This window comes from Ostrinia furnacalis, unplaced genomic scaffold (assembly GCF_004193835.3).
Source record: "Ostrinia furnacalis isolate ACB-3 unplaced genomic scaffold, ASM419383v2 OfSCF0907, whole genome shotgun sequence".
In the NCBI taxonomy this organism is placed as follows: Eukaryota; Metazoa; Arthropoda; class Insecta; order Lepidoptera; family Crambidae; genus Ostrinia; species Ostrinia furnacalis.
Genome location: NW_021131146.1, coordinates 21,073 through 30,909, shown reverse-complemented (window position 1 = coordinate 30,909; position 9,837 = coordinate 21,073).

Here is a 9,837-nt window from a genome sequence, read left to right as displayed (position 1 = left end):
CACAACACGATACGTCATCTGCGTGCGTTGCTTAGGCTAGAACTAGTCATCATCATCATTTCAGCCACAGGACGTCCACTGCTGAACATAGGCCTCCCCCAATGATTTCCATCTCGCCCGGTTGGTAGCGGCCTGCATCCAGCGCCTTCCTGCTCCTTATGAGGTCGTTTGTCCACCTTGTGGGTGGACGTCCCACACTGCGTTTTTCGGTAGAGTGTAGAGTGGCTAGAACTAGCCTAGCGCCGTGAAATAAAACTAAATGCTCAACACTGTTTTGTGTGGCTAGATCCTTATACGTCATGCACAATATATGATAAGTATAGTTAATTATTCATACCAATTAAGCTACCCCATAATTGAAGGCAATTAGCAGTAAATTAGAAGCTGCAGCTTATGCTTAATCAAATGGTAGCTGAGATATTAATTTNGTAAACGCTCTTAATATAAGACGGACAACGTACTAATTGTCATGTTTTCGGATATGAAATATTGTAAAAGTGATTCCTCCGATCGATGAGTAATTGTTTCTAATTATGTTACTTCTTAAAACTGTCAATAGATGTCTCTGTGCAGAGTTGACTCGCGCAAGTGAATTATTCATTGGACAACTCATACTATGTTAATAAAGTTTGTATAACAATAGGTATAATACGTTAGCTTTTATTTTAGGAAAGCAACTTCGAATTACCTTCGAAGGTCACCATACCAATTAGCTAGTTCCCAACTAAGCGGAAATTAAACGTCTTTAACTGTAGTAATAAGTACGAGTAAAGAGTTTGTATAACGGACTTCAACAGATTTTTAGATTGATATAACAATTATTTTGTAAATTTTTAACACAAAAAACTTATTTTATTAATTTAATCTAGGAATGGTACTTGGATTTTTACGTTCAAGGTAATTCACCGCCACTGCGCCATCGGATTGATATAAGTAATTAAAATACGAAAATAACAAAAACAGCAATTTGGGTTTTAGTATTTTTTCCCAAAACCTGTGGTCACGCGGATGCCATGAGATCGGAAACTAAAAACATGTTTTTCACATAATCAGCGGTCAGCTGATAAATCTGCGAGTACAGTCGGTCTCAACAATAAGTAAGGGCCGGTTTCAATTTGGCCAGATCCGACCGAGATTCGGAAGTTCTAGTGGCTTAATAATTTGTATGGAAACCGGGCCGAGTGTTTCCATCTGTCGGTATATGTGTTGAACTAGAAAGTGGTAATTAGAATAGAGTTACTTAAGAAAATCCAGTTTATTTTTGTGTCGCTGAAGACCGATAACTCGATTATGCGACGTTATTTATTCAATTATTTTTTTCGGCAAAACGCAGTTTCTGCCCATCTAGATGTGTTATTAATTTGCTAAAGAAATCAATAGACAATTTAACAGGTTGCAGTATCAATCAATTCAATATACATGTAAGTGTACTAGTAATTAAGTACTCCATGTAGGCATATTACAAATTCGATCAATTTAAATACAAAATTAGGAATAGGTACATAGTTCCTGTAATACTTGCGTAGAAGTAATTAGTAAGTACCAACATAGTAAGCTGTTTTCCTTTTCTAACTAGTCGTCAATCAAGCACTATTATTCTAATGTTGACACTAGCAATATCCGAGGCCGAGTGTACAAGATCTCTTCCGTAAATAAATAGAATAATGAAGACCGTACGAGGCCTTGGGCATGTGGTGCTAAATGTTATTTATTGTTTGTAATAAACACGCTGTTTATCATGATAACTTATTAATTTTCACACATAATAAATGTATGTAGATGTATGATTATTATAATGTTTTGTTTGACTTTTGTTGATTAATTGAGGCGACCAATTCCGGGTCTCTTGGGGAAGGTTAGGCACACATAATATAAAAAAAAACATAGTATCTGTTTCTTGTATTTTTTAATTTGATGACAGAATCTAAATACGCCCAAGCCACCTTATTTTGACTAAGGCGTAGAGTTTGTGAAGTTAGGGAGGATAGTTAAAAGTTTGGCTCTACATAAGATTTGTCTTTGAGGCAGTGCAAGCCATGACTAAATGGTCATATTTTTGATGGGATTTTAAACTGTATCTATACACCTACAGTTTTAAACTATCACAGTCTCATTTTCAGGTTAACTCTATATCTTTCATATTAATATTATTGCACATCGCATAGTTACTAACTACATTCCGCAGCTCATTCAGCAAACGAGCCGGTTTTACTATCATCTGGTGCAGAGGTCGCGAATCGCGATTATCTGCCAAGGCTGCGGTTGCATCTTCGCCCAATGTTGCGTTTAGTCAGAAACATCTAAAATTATATTTAGGTACTCAACATCTCAGAGAGATTACCAACGATTATACCGATCTAGTATTTAACATTTACGCTACTTCGTAAGTTCTCAGGACATTTAGTTTTCCAAAATATGTGGCTTAGAATAAGCTCAGAGTGAATGTGTCTCATAACATTTTGCATGCTGAGGATTTTGAGCATTGTAGCTATGCAATAAGACCTCATATAAGTAGGTACTTAATACGAGTATGTACTGTTTTTATGCAAATAAAACTTTGATTTTAAAGGGTCACAGGTCATCACACACAATGATGATTGTTGATGTGATGATGATTAACACTAGAACGCACGCTGAGTTAGGCCATTAGGTAGGTGTTGATTAACAATTTTCTACGATATTAATTAATAACCAAATATTACCTAATAGTTAGGTATAGATACTTACAAAAAATATAATTATTAAAATGCTACTTGAATGATTAAATATTATATCGCTACCTGTTATGTGACAGTAGTAACTTTCTCCATTAACTCTGCTCAAACTACCCACTCTACATAATATGAATATTATTCGCTTTTGTCAAAACTTTGTCAACACTATTTTGCGCATAAATAACAAATTATGAGTAGGCGGAGCCGAAGGCAGAATATAACAAATGTTAATTACATGTTCCAGTTTTGGGCGCTTCCTAATGACCCATCAATTTGCTTGGACTTCCTCAATCAAACGAGGAACTGTCAAAATGGCCCTTAAGGTCACACGGTTGAGGTTTGTAATCAATTTTTCCGCGAAAAAACCCTTTATCGTTTTATTTATGTTTTGGTGTTAGTTAATTTCATTAAAGGTCAAGATTATTTATTTTTATAGGACGCCGCGGTTAGTTTATAGAAGTACAAGGCGGCCTTATCGCTGGGATGTATAGAGTATAATCATCACCATAATCACCACATCATCAGTCCAATTTACTCCATACTGAAAAAGCTCGCCCTCTAATTTACCAGAGGAAAATGAAGAATTTGGCCTACACTTCCCACACTGGCCAGACAGATTCAGGGGGCCTATGATGATTGCCTTTCAAGATATCCATAGGAAGAGTGGGGGTGGTTCTATTCTACTCCTAAACACTCGAGTCAAAATTACACATGACAAGACGCAATCACAACACATCGTCTGCGTGGGTTGCTTAGGCTAAAACTAGTCATCATCATCATCATTTCAGCCACAGGACGTCCACTGCTGAACATAGGCCTCCCTCAATGATTTCCATCTAGCCCGGTTGGTAGCGGCCTGCATCCAGCGCCTTCTTGCTACCTTTATGATGTCGTCAGTCCACCTTAAATTATGGGTGGACGTCCCACACTGCGTTTTTCGGTAAAGTGTAGAGTGGCTAGAACTAGCCTAGCGCCGTGAAATAAAACTAAATGCTCATCACTGTTTTGTGTGGCTAGATCCCTAAACGTCATGCACAATATATGATAAGTATAGTTAATTATTCATACCAATTAAGCTACCCCATAATTGAAGGCAATTAGCAGTAAATTAGAAGCTGCAGCGTATGCTTAATCAAATGGTAGCTGAGATATTAATTATAACTACCGAAACACATGCAACGTCTAATCGTTATTCAGCACAGCAGTTCTCAACATGTGTAAGATCCCAAAGAGAAATAAAATTATTGTGCTAAAGAAAGTTTAAAAAAAGTACTAGAGAAAATTAGAACAATTTCGCATTTCTTATGTTATAAATCAACGTGTATTGGAATCGCAAAAACTCCGATATAAGAACAGATTTTCGCTATTAATTAATACAGCCTATGATTGCTTACTAATGTTAGTTAATTCTTAAAGTATTTTTTTCGTAAAATCAATACAACTGTGAACTGAACTTAAAAATGACATGAACTATGGAAGCTTACAGCAATTCGTTGAAAAGGTGTTTGGAAGAAGAAAGATTGTTCTTTCTGATTTGTCAAAATTCTTGAAACGTGTTGATGAAAACCCTACTTGTAATGACTGGTCAGTCAGTAGTATTTGTTAAATCTTCCTGCGTGCAGTTGTTTGGGCACGCAGGGCACAATATGCTTCGTCAACTAGGGAACAAAACCATACCTGCACTCCAACTTTGAGCCATATAATCCCCACCTGAACAGATTGTCTTTACTACGGCCAACCTGCGTCCGAAGTCTATTTAGAGACTTCCAGGTAAGCCAGGGGAGCTCATGTCCAGGTGGAGAACTCTCTTGTAGCGAAGTTTTGGGCTGACTTGTACTGGTTTGTTGTCAACACGACAAGAAGATGATTGGTTTCGGGTGTTCCCACCTCGTTGCCAAAAAGTTTAGGAACCTATGTACCACTGTTATCGAGTACACTTGTGTACCGGAGCGTATCATCGATTTACATAATCGATGCTGTAATATCAGTTATTTAACAATGTAAGTGTATCAAAATTGGCCGCGGTTATATGTGTAACAAAGGCCTTTCGTTTGGACTGCGGTCAATTAAGATTGTAAATGAGTTTCCTGTTAAGAGAGAAGATAAAATTAGCACTATTTATTTAAAAACTAGCGGCCGCCCGCGACTTCGTACGCGTGGATCACGTTTTACCCCCTTCATCTATCTTACGCGGTTTAGATTTTTTCATACAAATATTTTTTCCCGCTAACTCCCGTTCCCGTGGGAATTTTGAAATATCCTGTTGTAACTAAGCTTTAAATTTACTAAGGTACCTGCATGCCAAATTTCAAGCGTCTAACTTAAGCGGTTTAGAATTTTCATACAAAAGGATTTTCCAGCTAATTCCCGTGCCCATGGGAATTTCGGGAATTCCTTGTTGTAACTAAGATTTAAGTTTACTAAGGTACCTACGTGCCAAATTTCAAGCGTCTAACTTAAGCGGTCTGATTGCATTTTTGGCATCAGTATCGATCACTAATCACCCCCTGATAGTTATTTTGAAAATATATTGAATGTACAGAATTGACCTCTCTACAGATTTATTATAAGTAATAGATGTTTTTTTTGTTATTTTCAATCATATAACGCCTCCGTGATATGATTGAACACAACAAACTGGTGGGGTTAGAGAGTTGGACGTTCCAAAAATCCTGGGTTTGATTTTCGGTTGAATCAACTCTAGTCCAATGATTCGTAAGGGTTGGTACGACTAATCATCGTACCTAGTGTGATTTAGCTAGTTCAGAAGCCTGTGGTGTAAATCTGACATTAGACTGGTAAATGCCCACTAGTAATATTTTCAGATGTGCAACAGCACAGAGGTAGAGTTAAAGTACCTAATGTTGGGACGAGTCAACAGAAGAAGACGCAGGCTTAGCTTTCAAAATAAATGAATTTGAATGAGTTCTTTTGAAGAAGTAAGTTTCTATCCGATCTTTTGAAGATTTTTCATGGAAAGCGTCCGAGCGCCGGAAAACAGACGACCCTGCCCCCCGAATAATATTTTTATGTCCTCATTTTTAAAAGATACTAGATAGAAGAGCATTTTACGTAAAAAGTATTGTTTTGTACGTATCAATAAATATCCAACAAGGTCCGCGGAAACTTCCGCTATGCTCGCAAACGTGAACTATTTGCCTTATGTCGTCCTTAGATCGCGCAGTTATCTTAAGGTTGGTATACAATAATGTGTTCCAATACATATTTTGCATATTACAACGCCGTGCTCTATCCAAGTATTTACGCTAATTTCGGTTTCGTTTCGGTGATCGGTTCCATCTTCATCATCATCATCATTTCAGCCACAGGACGTCCACTGCTGAACATAGGCCTCCCCCAATGCTTTCCATGTTGCCCGGTTGGTAGCGGCCTGCGTCCAGCGCTTCCCTGCTACCTTTATGATAAAGGTTCCATGATCCATCTTATGTTAAAGTTATGTTGTGCTTTTTATTGTAGAGTCTATCTGTCTACGCTATTAGAAAAGAAATGAAGTAGTTGGTACAAAGTAGAGCAGAGCAGATCTTTGTTGGTCAAAAGTAAACAAAGGTCTAACTTTAGATTTCTACAATCTATACATACATATTTATAAAACTTATAAGGTGACTGACTAACTGACTGATATAGTGATCTATCAACGCACAGCCCAAACCAATGAGTGGATCGGACTGAAATTTGGCATGCAGGCAGATATTATGACGTAGGCATCCGCTAAGAAAGTATTTTACGAAACTTCACCCCTAAGGGATCCATGCATACGAATTCGCGGGCGGCCGCTAGTTAATCATATAAGATTGTGTGCACGTGCCCTAAAGCCCTTATATTTCCTCTTATAAACCGGACTGTGCAGAGGAGCGCCCGAATATTATATTATATCACATGTATCAAGGTTACTGTGTTTACAATATGCCGGATTATAAGTCGTGGGAAACAGTGGTTTACTAAACCGCCGTAACAACGTTTCTTTAATAGGGTAACCAATTCTGGTAAATGTAAGATTGCCTTCTTACCTTCATCTTCTATCCAGGGTTGTGAAAGGAGGTTAAAGTGAACTATGGAATTTACATCTACAGGGTAAAATTTTTGTCATTGGCATCATTTTAAGATAAGACTCTCTCATGATATATTTGACTCATATTTGGGGGGGAATGTACTAATGAGTAGAGTCGTATTTTAAAAGGATACCAACTATTTCAATTTCACCCTGTAAATTACAGCCCTGGTGTCAGATCTTATAGCCATAATAGACGTACAGGTGATTAGTCACTATATGACCTATTTTTGTGAGTTACTAGGGAATCAACCCTATTACCCAGAAAATGTCCACCATTGTGCAAAGCCACAAGTGATGCGCTGTTCAGGAAAAGGCAGACTATTCCCACATCTCATTCCCACCGTTGCAACACTTGCAACTCCTGTGTAGCCAGGATCTACAGCTTGACCGCCAATAAAAAACCTAACCAGTGAAGGTCAAGTTTGTCCCGGGAGAAAGTTAAACTGTCATTTGACCCGGAACGAATCAGGAGAACATAGGAGTTCAGGAAAAGGCAGTGAAAAGTTATAGCCGAAAATTGGGATTATAGCGAGACTTACCTAAGTGCATGTGCGCAAGTTTATTTTTATTTGAGGAAAAATTTGGCATCATAAAAACAAAAACTAGCTAACATATAATGGTTTTACGCATTGTAGACATTGTAGTAGATAATAATCAGTGGGATTTTTCGGTATTAACAAATTTTCCGGCAACACTTTTTGCGATCATTACTGAATAGTGTAACAACAACTGACGTCAGATTTAACGACCCTGTGGTCTGTGAACACGTTTGACATGTTTCATAGTCAATGCAAAGACCACGGTTCTCTGAAGCCCAACTTTATTTTCAGCAGATACCCAAAGGGGCTACCCACTAACCTACTTTAGTCCCCTACTTATCTCCCTATTCTACCTAAAAGAATGTCAATCACGTAATTACGTAATTTAAATACGCACTTAAACATAGACAATATTATGTCATTCAGTTCTTTCGCTGCACATCTACTGCAGTTCGAGAACTGCAATGGAATGGAAGCGAGCTTCCTTCCTCGCATTACACTTAATTAGTTGCTAATAGTTTCAAAATCATCATCGTCATTTCTTCAAGAAAACGACCCTCTTCAATTGATCAGAGACTATTGGATCATTTTGCCTATAGCTCTCTTGCTGGACAGACGAGTTGGAGAAGCCTGGATGTAAGTACACATATCACCCTCACTCGTCTCTTACGAAGAACGGGGGTGATTAATTGATTATATCGGATTCTGCTGGGACCATACTTCTTGCTTCATGTAATGTCTTTAAGTAAATCTAACACTTACTTTTTCTCCAAGCCCTGGCCACATTGCTACAATGAAGATAAAATGAGACACAATGTTACATAAGCATGAAACGGTAATAACTCATTTAAATGTGCGTTATGTAAGGAAATGTTTGAGTATGAGTGAGTGCCGATTGTTCGCGGATCACGAGTTCGTTGAAGCAATCAGTATTGTGCTGTTGGAGTATTGTTTACTATGATTATATTTATACTACGAGCGAGAATATTGAACCTACAGTTCTTTGCAGTTCATGTGAAAGCACATACAGCTTTACATTTCTAACGAAATCTAAACCTATTTTTTAAGGAAATATGCATACCTAAATATACTTTCACTAGCTCGCGATTTTTTACGCGTGAAAATAATATAGAAACGTATAGATGACAATTATTATAGAAAGTTATGTTATTTGTGATATAAATAAAACGCGATAAGTAGGTAAATATACCTCTGCACTCTTCAACAAGTTTAATAGTAATTATACAATTTAACAAATTACTTTAATTCATCATTAAGTTTTTTTCATTAGCAACAAATTCAATGTCAATCGTGGAGTGGAGTGATTTATTTGCTGATGCTTCACCCATTACTTGCTTATTGGAATTTTATTTGCTTATAGGCATACTCCAAACCGGTGATTTATACAGACGTACAGTCGCCAACACAAGCTAAATACTACAGCATCTTATACAGCCGTAATAGGTTCTATTTTACAATACAAATATACAAACTGTCTGTCTGTGCGTAGAATATAGTGGAATACCGAGCGCGGTCACGGCCGCGGCGAGGCTGCATGCGAAATGAGGGGAAGTGCACGCTTCCTGGTGCGATCAGTGTCAATAGTGGCAATAAGGTATGTGTATTGGAGCACGAAGTGAGCTTTATGTTTTCTTTTTACTAAATATCCTGACTGGGGAGGGACTAACTACTTCATCCAGCATTCTGTGTAGAAAAGAAAATCTGAAATCCTTAGTTTAAGGCTAAGTAATGGCCATTGCAACGGGCTCGATCAAGACTTCATTGGTTGGGATTTACATCTTGGCGGTCAAGCTGTGTTACGCAGGAGTTGTAGCGCTGGGAATAAGAGGTTGAGGTACCTAGTCCCGACTAGTAACTTGATCAGTTCAATAGTAGAGTCGTAGAGTCAAAAGGACTTGTATTGGAACGAGAAATGGGCTATAAACGTTCTTTTATTACAATGATGATATTTCAGGACAAACCTGCATCTCTACCAATAAAAATTAAAAGAAAAAACTAGCTTCAACAGTTTAAACCTCAACGTCATAAATTTTAAAAAGCAAACTAGTTTAGAATTCATAATACCTAATACTGTAAAGTAAAGTAAAAGTAGAAGAATGTTATTTGCCACCAAAAATATTATTAGTTCTATTACTTATAAATTGTTCTGTAGCTAGAATATGTACTTACTTACTTCAGTTAATTTTCCAGTTTTTTTCCATAATGTGTTTGTCTAGCCAGATTGCGGAGTTATCGTCCTCGCCATGCGTGTAATTGTATGACTTTATAATGTTCGTTTCACACGCATATCACACATTATTTTCACTAATAATATACTTTAGTATACCATACGAGTGAGTACTTATAAAGTTACTTACGATTCCACTGGTTATGTGAAAACCTGTAGATAACATAATTTGCGTATGTAACTAAATGCTTTGTGTCAGTTTTTTGTTATTTTAAGCTTTTTCTCTCCAGTTCTGGCAGATGAGTTACTAAATCTATTATGCGT